The sequence below is a fragment of the Pseudophryne corroboree genome, unplaced genomic scaffold, assembly GCF_028390025.1.
Source record: "Pseudophryne corroboree isolate aPseCor3 unplaced genomic scaffold, aPseCor3.hap2 scaffold_980, whole genome shotgun sequence".
Taxonomy (NCBI): Eukaryota; Metazoa; Chordata; class Amphibia; order Anura; family Myobatrachidae; genus Pseudophryne; species Pseudophryne corroboree.
This window is the reverse complement of record NW_026970560.1, coordinates 184,317-198,692: the sequence shown is the minus strand read 5'-3', so window position 1 is coordinate 198,692 and position 14,376 is coordinate 184,317. Positions and strand designations below refer to the sequence as shown.

Genomic DNA, 14,376 nt, shown 5'->3' with positions numbered 1-14,376 from the left:
CATCCCTGGGTGGGATTGAACCACCAACCTTTTGGTTAATAGCCAAACATGCTAACCGATTGCGCCACAGAGACACCTTGCAAAAGTCAATACTGACAAAGGCTAATAATCATTCATCTAGAACGTTTCCTAGAAAAACTTTAAAAAGTCAATAATCTGGAGAATTTTTGTAAGAAACACATTGGTACTTTCCCATGATGAGTGAGTGCTTCAGGATTTCTTGCACTTACATGGGCTATTAACCAAAAGGTTGGTGGTTCAATCCCACCCAGGGATGTAATTGACCTTGTCATCAGATTTTGGTGATCTTTAAGTAGACAAGTCAAAATTTCAAACCCCCTCTTATGGTGTAGGGTACCTGGCCTTCTCTGACGTAATCAGAGTTAGATTTAATTAAGTGATTTTATAAAAAACAGCTAGGAAGCACAATTTAGCAGTGGGTTGCAGAGAAAAAAATAACATTTTAAACCTACCGGTAATTTTTTTTTCTCGTAGTCCGTAGAGGATGATGGGGACTCCGTAAGGACCATGGGGGATAGACGGGCTCCGCAGCAGACATGGGCACTTTAAGAAAGACTTTAGATCTGGGTGTGCACTGGCTCCTCCCTCTATGCCCCTCCTCCATACCTCAGTTAGAGAAACTGTGCCCAGAGGAGACAGACAGTTCGAGGAAAGGATTTTTGTTAATCCAAGGTCAAGATTCATACCAGCCACACCAATCACACCGTATAACTTGTGATATACTACCCAGTTAACAGTATGAATCAAATCTAACTCTGATTACATCAGAGAAGGCCAGGTACCCTACACCATAACAGGGGTTTTCGAAATTTTGACTTGTCTACTTAAAGATCAACAAAATCTGATTACAAGTTCAATTACGTCCCTGGGTGGGATTGAACCACCAACCTTTTGGTTAACAGCCGTACACACTAACTGATTGCGCCACAGCGAAACTTTGCAAAAGTACATACTGACAAAGGCTAATAAGCATTCATCTAGAACGATTCCTAGAAAAACTTTAAAAAGTCAATAATCTGGAGAGTTTTTGTAAGATGTTTCTTCCAGCAATCAATGAAGAAACACATTGGTACTTTCCCATGATGAGTGAGTGCTTCAGGATCTCTTGCACTTACATGTGCAGCAGAGTACTGCAATGGAAGCATGCTGGGCCCATAACCCAGAGGTAGGCAGATTGAAACTATCCTTTGCTATATGCATTTTTTTTTTGTTCATTAAAGTAATCCAAAACTGGGATTGATATTTTAGCTTTTATTTTTACTTAAAGTACAATAACTTTTACCATTTTAATTTGTTTTAATAGTATATTGACAGTGTTGTTTTCTTTCAAAAATCCAATTAATTTTCTTTACCCGATTATTAAAATGGTAATTGACAAAAACAAACTACATTGTCACCAGAAGAGCAATACAAAATGTACAAGTGATATATTAAAATCATCTTTCCAGCTTGAATTTCAATGATGCATTGGGGCAACGATTTTGTGAGAAACATCTTCACCCTTAAATAAAGATTTTTTTAATTCCTTACCTGTGTGCTAATTAGATATCACCTTGTTTTCACATTAAACAGGCTTCCACATGAGAAAGCAGCAAGGATGCAGTGGCGTTAATGTTTCCTGGTGTCAACCTGTATTATTTCAGTAGATATTGAAATGAGGATGCATCTTGCTGCCTTTCCAATGAAGCAAGTTTAATTTAGTAATAGGTGAAAAACCATCCCTACAAATATGTTAATCAGATACTTGGCTTTGTGGACACTTTTCAGAGAACAAATTCGTTAGCATAAAAATAAAGCCAGAAAATGAAGAGCTGTTTAATCACTCAATTGGATTTTTCTGCCAGCATATTTCTTTTTCTCTGCAACCCACTGCTAAATTGTGCTTCCTAGCTGTTTTTATAAAATCACTGAATCAAATCTAACTCTGATTACATCAGAGAAGGCCAGGTACGCTACACCATAACAGGGGGTTTGAAATTTTGACTTGTCTACTTAAAGATCACCAAAATCTGATAACAAGGTCAATTACATCCCTGGGTGGGATTGAACCACCAACCTTTTGGTTAATAGCCAAACATGCTAACCGATTGCGCCACAGAGACACCTTGCAAAAGTCAATACTGACAAAGGCTAATAATCATTCATCTAGAACGTTTCCTAGAAAAACTTTAAAAAGTCAATAATCTGGAGAATTTTTGTAAGAAACACATTGGTACTTTCCCATGATGAGTGAGTGCTTCAGGATTTCTTGCACTTACATGGGCTATTAACCAAAAGGTTGGTGGTTCAATCCCACCCAGGGATGTAATTGACCTTGTCATCAGATTTTGGTGATCTTTAAGTAGACAAGTCAAAATTTCAAACCCCCTCTTATGGTGTAGGGTACCTGGCCTTCTCTGACGTAATCAGAGTTAGATTTAATTAAGTGATTTTATAAAAAACAGCTAGGAAGCACAATTTAGCAGTGGGTTGCAGAGAAAAAAATAACATTTTAAACCTACCGGTAATTTTTTTTTCTCGTAGTCCGTAGAGGATGATGGGGACTCCGTAAGGACCATGGGGGATAGACGGGCTCCGCAGCAGACATGGGCACTTTAAGAAAGACTTTAGATCTGGGTGTGCACTGGCTCCTCCCTCTATGCCCCTCCTCCATACCTCAGTTAGAGAAACTGTGCCCAGAGGAGACAGACAGTTCGAGGAAAGGATTTTTGTTAATCCAAGGTCAAGATTCATACCAGCCACACCAATCACACCGTATAACTTGTGATATACTACCCAGTTAACAGTATGAATCAAATCTAACTCTGATTACATCAGAGAAGGCCAGGTACCCTACACCATAACAGGGGTTTTCGAAATTTTGACTTGTCTACTTAAAGATCAACAAAATCTGATTACAAGTTCAATTACGTCCCTGGGTGGGATTGAACCACCAACCTTTTGGTTAATAGCCGTACACACTAACTGATTGCGCCACAGCGAAACTTTGCAAAAGTACATACTGACAAAGGCTAATAAGCATTCATCTAGAACGATTCCTAGAAAAACTTTAAAAAGTCAATAATCTGGAGAGTTTTTGTAAGATGTTTCTTCCAGCAATCAATGAAGAAACACATTGGTACTTTCCCATGATGAGTGAGTGCTTCAGGATCTCTTGCACTTACATGTGCAGCAGAGTACTGCAATGGAAGCATGCTGGGCCCATAACCCAGAGGTAGGCAGATTGAAACTATCCTTTGCTATATGCATTTTTTTTTTGTTCATTAAAGTAATCCAAAACTGGGATTGATATTTTAGCTTTTATTTTTACTTAAAGTACAATAACTTTTACCATTTTAATTTGTTTTAATAGTATATTGACAGTGTTGTTTTCTTTCAAAAATCCAATTAATTTTCTTTACCCGATTATTAAAATGGTAATTGACAAAAACAAACTACATTGTCACCAGAAGAGCAATACAAAATGTACAAGTGATATATTAAAATCATCTTTCCAGCTTGAATTTCAATGATGCATTGGGGCAACGATTTTGTGAGAAACATCTTCACCCTTAAATAAAGATTTTCTTTATTCCTTACCTGTGTGCTAATTAGATATCACCTTGTTTTCACATTAAACAGACTTCCACATGAGAAAGCAGCAAGGATGCAGTGGCGTTAATGTTTCCTGGTGTCAACCTGTATTATTTCAGTAGATATTAAAATGAGGATGCATCTTGCTGCCTTTCCAATGAAGCAAGTTTAATTTAGTAATAGGTGAAAAACCATCCCTACAAATATGTTAATCAGAGACTTGGCTTTGTGGACACTTTTCAGAGAGCAAATTTGTTAGCATAAACATAAAATCAGAAAATGAAGAGCTGTTTAAACAGCTACTGCCTGAGGGTCTCTTGACCTGGTGCAATACCTCTGTAGCTTTTTGTTGAGGCGGGACGCCATCATGTCTATCTGGAACAGTCCCCACCGACTTGCAATCTGTGCGAAGACTTCCTGATGGAGTCCCCACTCTCCTGGATGTAGGTCGTGTCTGCTGAGGAAGTCTGCTTCCCAGTTGTCCACTCCCGGAATGAACACTGCTGACAGTGCGCTTACATGATTCTCCGCCCAGGTTGCAGAGAAAAAGAAATATGCTGGCAGAAAAATCCAATTGAGTGATTAAACAGCTCTTCATTTTCTGGCTTTATTTTTATGCTAACAAATGTGTTCTCTGAAAAGTGTCCAAAAAGCCAAGTATCGGATTAACATCTTTGTAGGGATGGTTTTTCACCTATTACTAAATTAAACTTGCTTCATTGGAAAGGCAGCAAGATGCATCCTCATTTCAATATCTACTGAAATAATACAGGTTGACACCAGGAAACATTAACGCCACTGCATCCTTGCTGCTTTCTCATGTGGAAGTCTGTTTAATGTGAAAACAAGGTGATATCTAATTAGCACACAGGTAAGGAATTAAGAAAATCTTTATTTAAGGGTGAAGATGTTTCTCACAAAATCGTTGCCCCAATGCATCATTGAAATTCAAGCTGGAAAGATGATTTTAATATATCACTTGTACATTTTGTATTGCTCTTCTGGTGACAATGTAGTTTGTTTTTGTCAATTACCATTTTAATAATCGGGTAAAGAAAATTAAGTGGATTTTTGAAAGAAAACAATACTGTCAATATACTATTAAAACAAATTAAAATGGTAAAAGTTATTGTACTTTAAGTAAAAATAAAAGAGCAAAAATATCAATCCCAGTTTTTGTTTACTTTAATTAACAACAAAAAAATGCATATAGCAGAGGATAGTTTCAATCTGCCTACCTCTGGGTTATGGACCCAGCATGCTTCCATTACAGTACTCTGCTGCACATGTAATTGCAAGAGATCCTGAAGCACTCACTCATCATGGGAAAATACCAATGTGTTTCTTCATTGGTTGATGGAAGAAACATCTTACAAAAACTCTCCAGATTATTGACTATTTAAAGTTTTTCTAGGAAACGTTCTAGATGAATGCTTATTAGCCTTTGTCAGTATATACTTTTGCAAAGTGTCGCTGTGGCGCAATCAGTTAGTGTGTACGGCTATTAACCAAAAGGTTAGTGGTTCAATCCCACCCAGGGACGTAATTGACCTTGTTATCAGATTTTGGTGATCTTTAAGTAGACAAGTCAAAATTTCAAAAACCCCTGTTATGGTGTAGGGTACCTGGCCTTCTCTGATGTAATCAGAGTTAGATTTGATTCAGTGATTTTATAAAAACAGCTAGGAAGCACAATTTAGCAGTGGTTTGCAGAGAAAAAGAAATATGCTGGCAAAAAAATCCAATTGAGTGATTAAACAGCTCTTCATTTTCTGGCTTTATTTTTATGCTAACAAATTTGTTCTCTGAAAAGTGTCCACAAAGCCAAGTATCTGATTAACATCTTTGTAGGGATGGTTTTTCACCTATTACTAAATTAAACTTGCTTCATTGGAAAGGCAGCAAGATGCATCCTCATTTCAATATCTACTGAAATAATACAGGTTGACACCAGGAAACATTAACGCCACTGCATCCTTGCTGCTTTCTCATGTGGAAGTCTGTTTAATGTGAAAACAAGGTGATATCTAATTAGCACACAGGTAAGGAATTAAGAAAATCTTTATTTAAGGGTGAAGATGTTTCTCACAAAATTGTTGCCCCAATGCATCATTGAAATTCAAGCTGGAAAGATGATTTTAATATATCACTTGTACATTTTGTATTGCTCTTCTGGTGACAATGTAGTTTGTTTTTGTCAATTACCATTTTAATAATAGGGTAATGAAAATTAAGTGGATTTTTGAAAGAAAACAATACTGTCAATATACTATTAAAACAAATTAAAATGGTAAAAGTTATTGTACTTTAAGTAAAAATAAAAGAGCAAAAATATCAATCCCAGTTTTGGATTACTTTAATTAACAAAAAAAAATGCATATAGCAAAGGATAGTTTCAATCTGCCTACCTCTGGGTTATGAACCCAGCATGCTTTCATTACAGTACTCTGCTGCACATGTAAGTGCAAGAGATCCTGAAGCACTCACTCATCATGGGAAAGTACCAATGTGTTTCTTCGTTGGTTGATGGAAGAAACATCTTACAAAAACTCTCCAGATTATTGACTTTTTAAAGTTTTTCTAGGAAACGTTCTAGATGAATGCTTATTAGCCTTTGTCAGTATGGACTTTCGCAAAGTGTCTCTGTGGCGCAATCGGTTAGTGTGTTTGGTTATTAACCAAAGGGTTGGTGGTTCAATCCCACCCAGGGACATAATTGACCTTGTTATCAGATTTTGGTGATCTTTAAGTAGACAAGTCAAAATTTCAAACCCCCTGTTATGGTGTAGCGTACCTGGCCTTCTCTGATGTAATCAGAGTTAGATTTGATTCAGTGATTTTATAAAAACAGCTAGGAAGCACAATTTAGCAGTGGGTTGCAGAGAAAAAGAAATATGCTGGCAGAAAAATCCAATTGAGTGATTAAACAGCTCTTCATTTTCTGGCTTTATTTTTATGCTAACGAATTTGTTCTCTGAAAAGTGTCCACAAAGCCAAGTATCTGATTAACATATTTGTAGGGATGGTTTTTCACCTATTACTAAATTAAACTTGCTTCATTGGAAAGGCAGCAAGATGCATCCTCATTTCAATATCTACTGAAATAATACAGGTTGACACCAGGAAACATTAACGCCACTGCATCCTTGCTGCTTTCTCATGTGGAAGCCTGTTTAATGTGAAAACAAGGTGATATCTAATTAGCACACAGGTAAGGAATTAAAAAAATCTTTATTTAAGGGTGAAGATGTTTCTCACAAAATCGTTGCCCCAATGCATCATTGAAATTCAAGCTGGAAAGATGATTTTAATATATCACTTGTACATTTTGTATTGCTCTTCTGGTGACAATGTAGTTTGTTTTTGTCAATTACCATTTTAATAATCGGGTAAAGAAAATTAATTGGATTTTTGAAAGAAAACAATACTGTCAATATACTATTAAAACAAATTAAAATGGTAAAAGTTATTGTACTTTAAGTAAAAATAAAAGAGCAAAAATATCAATCCCAGTTTTGGATTACTTTAATTAACAAAAAAAATGCATATAGCAGAGGATAGTTTCAATCTGCCTACCTCTGGGTTATGGACCCAGCATGCTTCCATTACAGTACTCTGCTGCACATGTAAGTGCAAGAGATCCTGAAGCACTCACTCATCATGGGAAAGTACCAATGTGTTTCTTCATTGGTTGATGGAAGAAACATCTTACAAAAACTCTCCACATTATTGACTTTTTAAAATGTTTCTAGGAATCATTCTAGATGAATGCTTATTAGCCTTTGTCAGTAAGTACTTTTGCAAAGTGTCGCTGTGGCGCAATCAGTTAGTGTGTAAGGCTATTAACCAAAAGGTTGGTGGTTCAATCCCACCCAGGGACTTAATTGACCTTGTTATCAGATTTTGGTGATCTTTAAGTAGACAAGTCAAAATTTCAAACCCCCTGTTATGGTGTAGGGTACCTGGCCTTCTCTAATGTAATCAGAGTTAGATTTGATTCAGTGATTTTATTAAAACAGCTAGGAAGAACAATTTAGCAGTGGGTTGCAGAGAAAAAGAAATATGCTGGCAGAAAAATCCAATTGAGTGATTAAACAGCTCTTCATTTTCTGGCTTTACTTTTATACTAACAAATTTGTTCTCTGAAAAGTGTCCACAAAGCCAAGTCTCTGATTAACACCTTTGTAGGGATGGTTTTTCACCTATTACTAAATTAAACTTGCTTCATTGGAAAGGCAGCAAGATGCATCTTCATTTCAATGTCTACTGAAATAATACAGGTTGACACCAGGAAACATTAACGCCACTGCATCCTTGCTGCTTTCGCATGTGGAAGTCTGTTTAATGTGAAAACAAGGTGATATCTAATTAGCACACAGGTAAGGAATTAAGAAAATCTTTATTTAAGGGTGAAGATGTTTCTCACAAAAACGTTGCCCCAATGCATCATTGAAATTCAAGCTGGAAAGATGATTTTAATATATCACTTGTACATTTTGTATTGCTCTTCTGGTGACAATGTAGTTTGTTTTTGTCAATTACCATTTTAATAATCGGGTAAAGAAAATTAAGTGGATTTTTGAAAGAAAACAATACTGTCAATATACTATTAAAACAAATTAAAATGGTAAAAGTTATTGTACTTTAAGTAAAAATAAAAGAGCAAAAATATCAATCCCAGTTTTGGATTACTTTAATTAACAAAAAAAAAAATGCATATAGCAGAGGATAGTTTCAATCTGCCTACCTCTGGGTTATGGACCCAGCATGCTTCCATTACAGTACTCTGCTGCACATGTAAGTGCAAGAGGTACTGAAGCACTCACTTATCATGGGAAAGTACCAATGTGTTTCTTCATTGGTTGATGGAAGAAACATCTTACAAAAACTCTCCACATTATTGACTTTTTAAAATGTTTCTAGGAATCGTTCTAGATGAATGCTTATTAGCCTTTGTCAGTATGTACTTTTGCAAAGTGTAGCTGTGGCGCAATCAGTTAGTGTGTAAGGCTATTAACCAAAAGGTTGGTTGTTCAATCCCACCCAGGGACTTAATTGACCTTGTTATCAGATTTTGGTGATCTTTAAGTAGACAAGTCAAAATTTCAAACCCCCTGTTATGGTGTAGGGTACCTGGCCTTCTCTGATGTAATCAGAGTTAGATTTGATTCAGTTATTTTATAAAAACAGCTAGGAAGCACAATTTGGCAGTGGGTTGCAGAGAGAAAGAAATATGCTGGCAGAAAAATCCAATTGAGTGATTAAACAGCTGTTCATTTTCTGGCTTTATTTTTATGCTAACTAATTTGTTCTCTGAAAAGTGTCCACAAAGCCAAGTATCTGATTAACATATTTGTAGGGATGGTTTTTCACCTATTACTAAATTAAACTTCCTTCATTGGAAAGGCAGCAAGATGCATCCTCATTTCAATATCTACTGAAATAATACAGGTTGACACCAGGAAACATTAACGCCACTGCATCCTTGCTGCTTTCTCATGTGGAAGTCTGTTTAATGTGAAAACAAGGTGATATCTAATTAGCACACAGGTAAGGAATTAAGAAAATCTTTATTTAAGGGTGAAGATGTTTCTCACAAAATCGTTGCCCCAATGCATCATTGAAATTCAAGCTGGAAAGATGATTTTAATATATCACTTGTACATTTTGTATTGCTCTTATGGTGACAATGTAGTTTGTTTTTGTCAATTACCATTTTAATAATAGGGTAAAGAAAATTAAGTGGATTTTTGAAAGAAAACAATACTGTCAATATACTATTAAAACAAATTAAAATGGTAAAAGTTATTGTACTTTAAGTAAAAATAAAAGCTAAAATATCAATCCCAGTTTTGGATTACTTTAATGAACAAAAAAAAAAATTCATATAGCAAAGGATAGTTTCAATCTGCCTACCTCTGGGTTATGGGCCCAGCATGCTTCCATTGCAGTACTCTGCTGCACATGTAAGTGCAAGAGATCCTGAAGCACTCACTCATCATGCGAAAGTACCAATGTGTTTCTTCATTGGTTGCTGGAAGAAACATCTTACATAAACTCTCCAGATTATTGACTTTTTAAAGTTTTTCTAGGAAACGTTCTAGATGAATGCTTATTAGTCTTTGTCAGTATGTGCTTTTTGCAAAGTGTCTCTGTGGCACAATCGGTTAGTGTGTTCAGCTATTTATCAAAAGGTTGGTGGTTCAATCCCACCCAGGGACGTAATTGACCTTGTGATCAGATTTTGGTGATATTTAAGTAGACAAGTCAAAATTGCAAACCCCCTCTTATGGTGTAGGGTACCTGGCCTTCTCTGATGTAATCAGAGTTAGATTTGATTAAGTGATTTTATAAAAAAACAGCTTGGAAGCACAATTTAGCAGTGGGTTGCAGAGAAAAAGAAAAATGTTGGCAGAAAAATCCAATTGAGTGATTAAACAGCTCTTCATTTTCTGGCTTTATTTTTATGATTACAAATTTGTTCTCTGAAAAGTGTCCACAAAGCCAAGTATCTGATTAACATCTTTGTAGGGATGGTTTTTCACCTATTACTAAATTAAACTTGCTTCATTGGAAAGGCAGCAAGATGCATCCTCATTTCATTATCTACGGAAATAATACAGGTTGACACCAGGAAACATTAACGCCACTGCATCTTTGCTGTTTTCTCATGTGGAAGTCTGTTTAATGTGAAAACAAGGTGATATCTAATTAGCACACAGGTAAGGAATTAAGAAAATCTTTATTTAAGGGTGAATCGTTGCCCCAATGCATCATTGAAATTCAAGCTGGAAAGATGATTTTAATATATCACTTGTACATTTTGTATTGCTCTTCTGGTGACAATGTAGTTTGTTTTTGTCAATTACCATTTTAATAATCGGGTAAAGAAAATTAATTGGATTTTTGAAAGAAAACAATACTGTCAATATACTATTAAAACAAATTAAAATGGTAAAAGTTATTGTACTTTAAGTAAAAATAAAAGAGCAAAAATATCAATCCCAGTTTTGGATTACTTTAATTAACAAAAAAAAAATGCATATAGCAGAGGATAGTTTCAATCTGCCTACCTCTGGGTTATGGACCCAGCATGCTTCCATTACAGTACTCTGCTGCACATGTAAGTGCAAAAGATCCTGAAGCACTCACTCATCATGGGAAAGTACCAATGTGTTTCTTCATTGGTTGATGGAAGAAACATCTTACAAAAACTCTCCACATTATTGACTTTTTAAAATGTTTCTAGGAATCGTTCTAGATGAATGCTTATTAGCCTTTGTCAGTATGTACTTTTGCAAAGTGTCGCTGTGGCGCAATCAGTTAGTGTGTAAGGCTATTAACCAAAAGGTTGGTGGTTCAATCCCACCCAGGGACTTAATTGACCTTGTTATCAGATTTTGGTGATCTTTAAGTAGACAAGTCAAAATTTCAAACCCCCTGTTATGGTGTAGGGTACCTGGCCTTCTCTGATGTAATCAGAGTTAAATTTGATTCAGTGATTTTATAAAAACAGCTAGGAAGCACAATTTAGCAGTGGGTTGCAGAGAAAAAGAAATATGCTGGCAGAAAAATCCAGACAAAGGCTAATAAACAATCATCTAGAACGTTTCCTAGAAAAACTTTAAAAAGTCAATAATCTGGAGTGTTTTTGTAAGATGTTTCTGCCATCAACCAATGAAGAAACACATTGGTACTTTCCCATGATGAGTGAGTGCTTCAGGATCTCTTGCACTTACATGTGCAGCAGAGTACTGCAATGGAAGCATGCTGGGCCCATAACCCAGAGGTAGACAGATTGAAACTATCCTCTGCTATATGCATTTTTTTTGTTAATTAAAGTAATCCAAAACTGGGATTGATATATTTGCTCTTTTATTTTTACTTAAAGTACAATAACTTTTACCATTTTAATTTGTTTTAATAGTATATTAACAGTATTGTTTTCTTTCAAAAATTCACTTAATTTTCTTTTCTGTGTGCTAATTAGATATCACCTTGTTTTCACATTAAATAGACTTCCACATGAGAAAGCAGCAAGGATGCAGTGGCGTTAATGTTTCCTGGTTGTAGTGGGGGACTGTGTTTTACATGCCTTACAGAGCAACTCTGGAGCTGTTACAGTGCCCAGCTGCGGCAAGAAATCAGCTTGAATGCTTCAGGGGCTGGGGCATAGCCAACATGAGCCCCACACCGAAGGAGGGTGGAGGTGTTTAATGTGAACTAGGGGTCATCCAAGCACCGCAAAAGGCCGCCATGCCCTGCATAACCCTTTTCTCTTTTCATATGCAGATGAGGGTTCCAGCCAACTTTGGCCCACTGCTTGGATGACATCACCGTATGCAAATCCGTCTTCTGCAGACCTTCACCCAGGAATGCTTTTACTAGTTGTTGCATTTGGTTTGTTGTTTGGGGGTGCTTCAGTATTAGGCAGCCTTCTGCCCTCCCATGTTCATCTGAAAATATGTGTTCTCCCTGCAGTTGTTGTCCCCAGATGAGAGTTCCCTTGTGCTGCCTCAGTTGAATCTCCTTTACTTGACAGAGATGTGCCTGAGCAGCGGCCCTCCCCAGCCCTATCCCAAATCATACTTATTACCATGGTCATGAAGATTGTTCTCCCAGGGTGAGGTTCATTCATTGCATTCTGGGTATGCTGACCCCTGTGATTTCCCCAAATGTGGGAAACTCGACTGCATTATTTGTGGTAGTGGGGGACTGTTTGTGCTTTCCTCTGGTCAGCTCTGGTAAAAGTCAGATTTCTTTGTCTCAGATATTCCTCTAGCCTTGTTCTTCTTTCGAGAGTTCCCTTGTGCTGCCTCAGTTGGATCTCCTTCACTTGACAGGGGGGTGCCCGAGCAGTGACCCTCCCCAGCTCTAGCCCAACTCCTACTTACCTGCCAGGTGAGATACTATGATCATGAAGGTGCTTCTCCCAGGGCAAGGCTCACCCATTGCACTCTGGGTGTGCTGCTCCTGCAATTTCCCCAAATGTGGGAAACTTGATTGCATAATTTGTGTTTCCCCTGGTCGGCTCTCGTATAATTCAGATCTCTTTGTCTCAGGTCTCTCTCCAGCCTAGTTTGCTGTCTGTTTCCACTTCTCTTTTCTGGAGCCGCTCCCTTCTATGCCCTTGCGCACTATCCTGACTTCTCCCGTCTGCTTACTTTGTGCCTTCCAACGCACAATGCGAACTACAGGTAGTGCTGCAGGGCCCACACCCTTTTAGTTGCCTTACAGAGCAGCTCTGGAGCTGTTACAGTGCCCAGCTGCTGCAAGAAATCAGCTTGAATGCTTCAGGGGCTGGGGCATAGCCAACATGAGCCCCACACCAAAGGAGGGTGGGGTTGTTTAATGCGAACTAGGGGTCATCCAAGCACCGCAAAAGGTCGCCATGCCCTGCATGCCCCTTTTCTCTTTTCATATGCAGATGAGGGTTCCAGCCAACTTTGGCCCACTGCTTGGATGACATCACCGTATGCAAATCCGTCTGCTGCAGACCTTCCCCCAGGAATGCTTGTACTAGTTGTTGCATATGGTTTGGTATTTGATGGTGCTTCAGTATTAGGCAGCCTTCCGCCCTCCCATGTTCATCTGAAAAGATGTGGTCTCCCTGCAGTTGTTGTCCCCAGACGAGTGTTCCCTTGTGCTTCCTCAGTTGAATCTCCTTAACTTGACGGGGGAGGGGCTGCCCGAGCAGCCACCCTCCCCAGCCCTATCCCAACTCATACTTATTTTGCATATGAGATCTCTTGATCATGAAGATTGTTCTCACAGGGTGAGGTTCATCCATTATATTTTAAAATAGGAAGGTACAAATTACATATTTGAATTGCATCTATGTGCTGGATTCAAATGTCCCCCCCCCTTCCTTTCTCAATTGTGCCCGTCAGCAGCTATTCTAAGGTTGCTGCCAATGGGTGTGACACATTAATTTCTTCTGTGGGGTACACTGGACCCCACAAGGATTCACATTGGGGTGTAGAGTAGGATCTTGATCTGAGGCACCAACCGGCTCAAAGCTTTTGACTGTTCCCAAGATGCTCAGCGCATCCTCCTCTATAACCCCGCTTCCATGAACAGGGAGCTCAGTTTGTAGTTGGTGCCTTCAGTAGCAGGCCTCTTAACAGGGGCCTGCCTCAGGCAGCCTATTCTTAGCTATTAATTTTGACAAGAAAAGAAGAACTTGTTTTATGAGAATCTACAAGGGCTGCAGCAGGCTAGGTCTAATAGACATCTTTACTGCAGCTTCATCACTCCCAGCGGCGCTGTATACTCCCGTGCCCTGGTTGCTGGGTCACTGCAGCGGAGGCTCCGGTTTCTTCCTAAGGTCAGTCACACACACACCGCCCTTCCGGATCACGAGGCCGCTGATGAAGGGGAGCATGGCCGTAGGGGGTGGACCGTGTGCGCACTGGTGTGGACACTGATTACTGGGCAGCCGCTCCACTAGCCACCAGGTACAGTTAAGGAGCACAGGTCTGGGGGTTTTTCTCCTATATTAAACCAATTTTGTACTGCCCGCAGCACATTGTGATAGGTAATGGGGCCTGATTCAGTTTGGATTGCAATCACAATAAGCGATCCAACTGCAAAAATTGCTAAGAGCATACGCATGTGCCTGCATTTTCTGCGGCACCCCGCAGAGAATGCGATCGCCTCTGCCTGTCAATCGGGGCAGGGGGGGGGGAGAGGGGGGTCAGCAACACTCCATTTCCAAGTCAGGGATGGAGCGGTGCGGGGGCAAGGCTTCAAAATGGGGTCTGCAATGGAGGAGACACAGGG

General features: G+C 38.7%; 4 non-coding genes and 1 pseudogene across 4 annotated transcripts; 3 read left to right on the top strand and 2 right to left on the bottom strand.

Moving 5' to 3' along the window:
• Positions 1 to 74, bottom strand: TRNAN-AUU (transfer RNA asparagine (anticodon AUU)). The gene has a single exon. It is a non-coding gene; the product is annotated as a tRNA-Asn (tRNA).
• A 1,975-nt stretch (positions 75 to 2,049) lies between these two features.
• On the bottom strand, positions 2,050 to 2,123 carry TRNAN-AUU (transfer RNA asparagine (anticodon AUU)). The gene has a single exon. It is a non-coding gene; the product is annotated as a tRNA-Asn (tRNA).
• A 4,110-nt stretch (positions 2,124 to 6,233) lies between these two features.
• TRNAN-AUU (transfer RNA asparagine (anticodon AUU)) lies at positions 6,234 to 6,307 on the top strand. Its single transcript has one exon. It is a non-coding gene; the product is annotated as a tRNA-Asn (tRNA).
• A 5,872-nt stretch (positions 6,308 to 12,179) lies between these two features.
• LOC135048623 (U1 spliceosomal RNA) lies at positions 12,180 to 12,328 on the top strand (annotated as a pseudogene).
• Positions 12,329 to 12,480: 152 nt separating this feature from the next.
• Positions 12,481 to 12,643, top strand: LOC135048564 (U1 spliceosomal RNA). Its single transcript, XR_010240407.1, has one exon. It is a non-coding gene; the product is annotated as a U1 spliceosomal RNA (small nuclear RNA).
• The last annotated feature ends 1,733 nt before the right edge of the window (positions 12,644 to 14,376 follow it).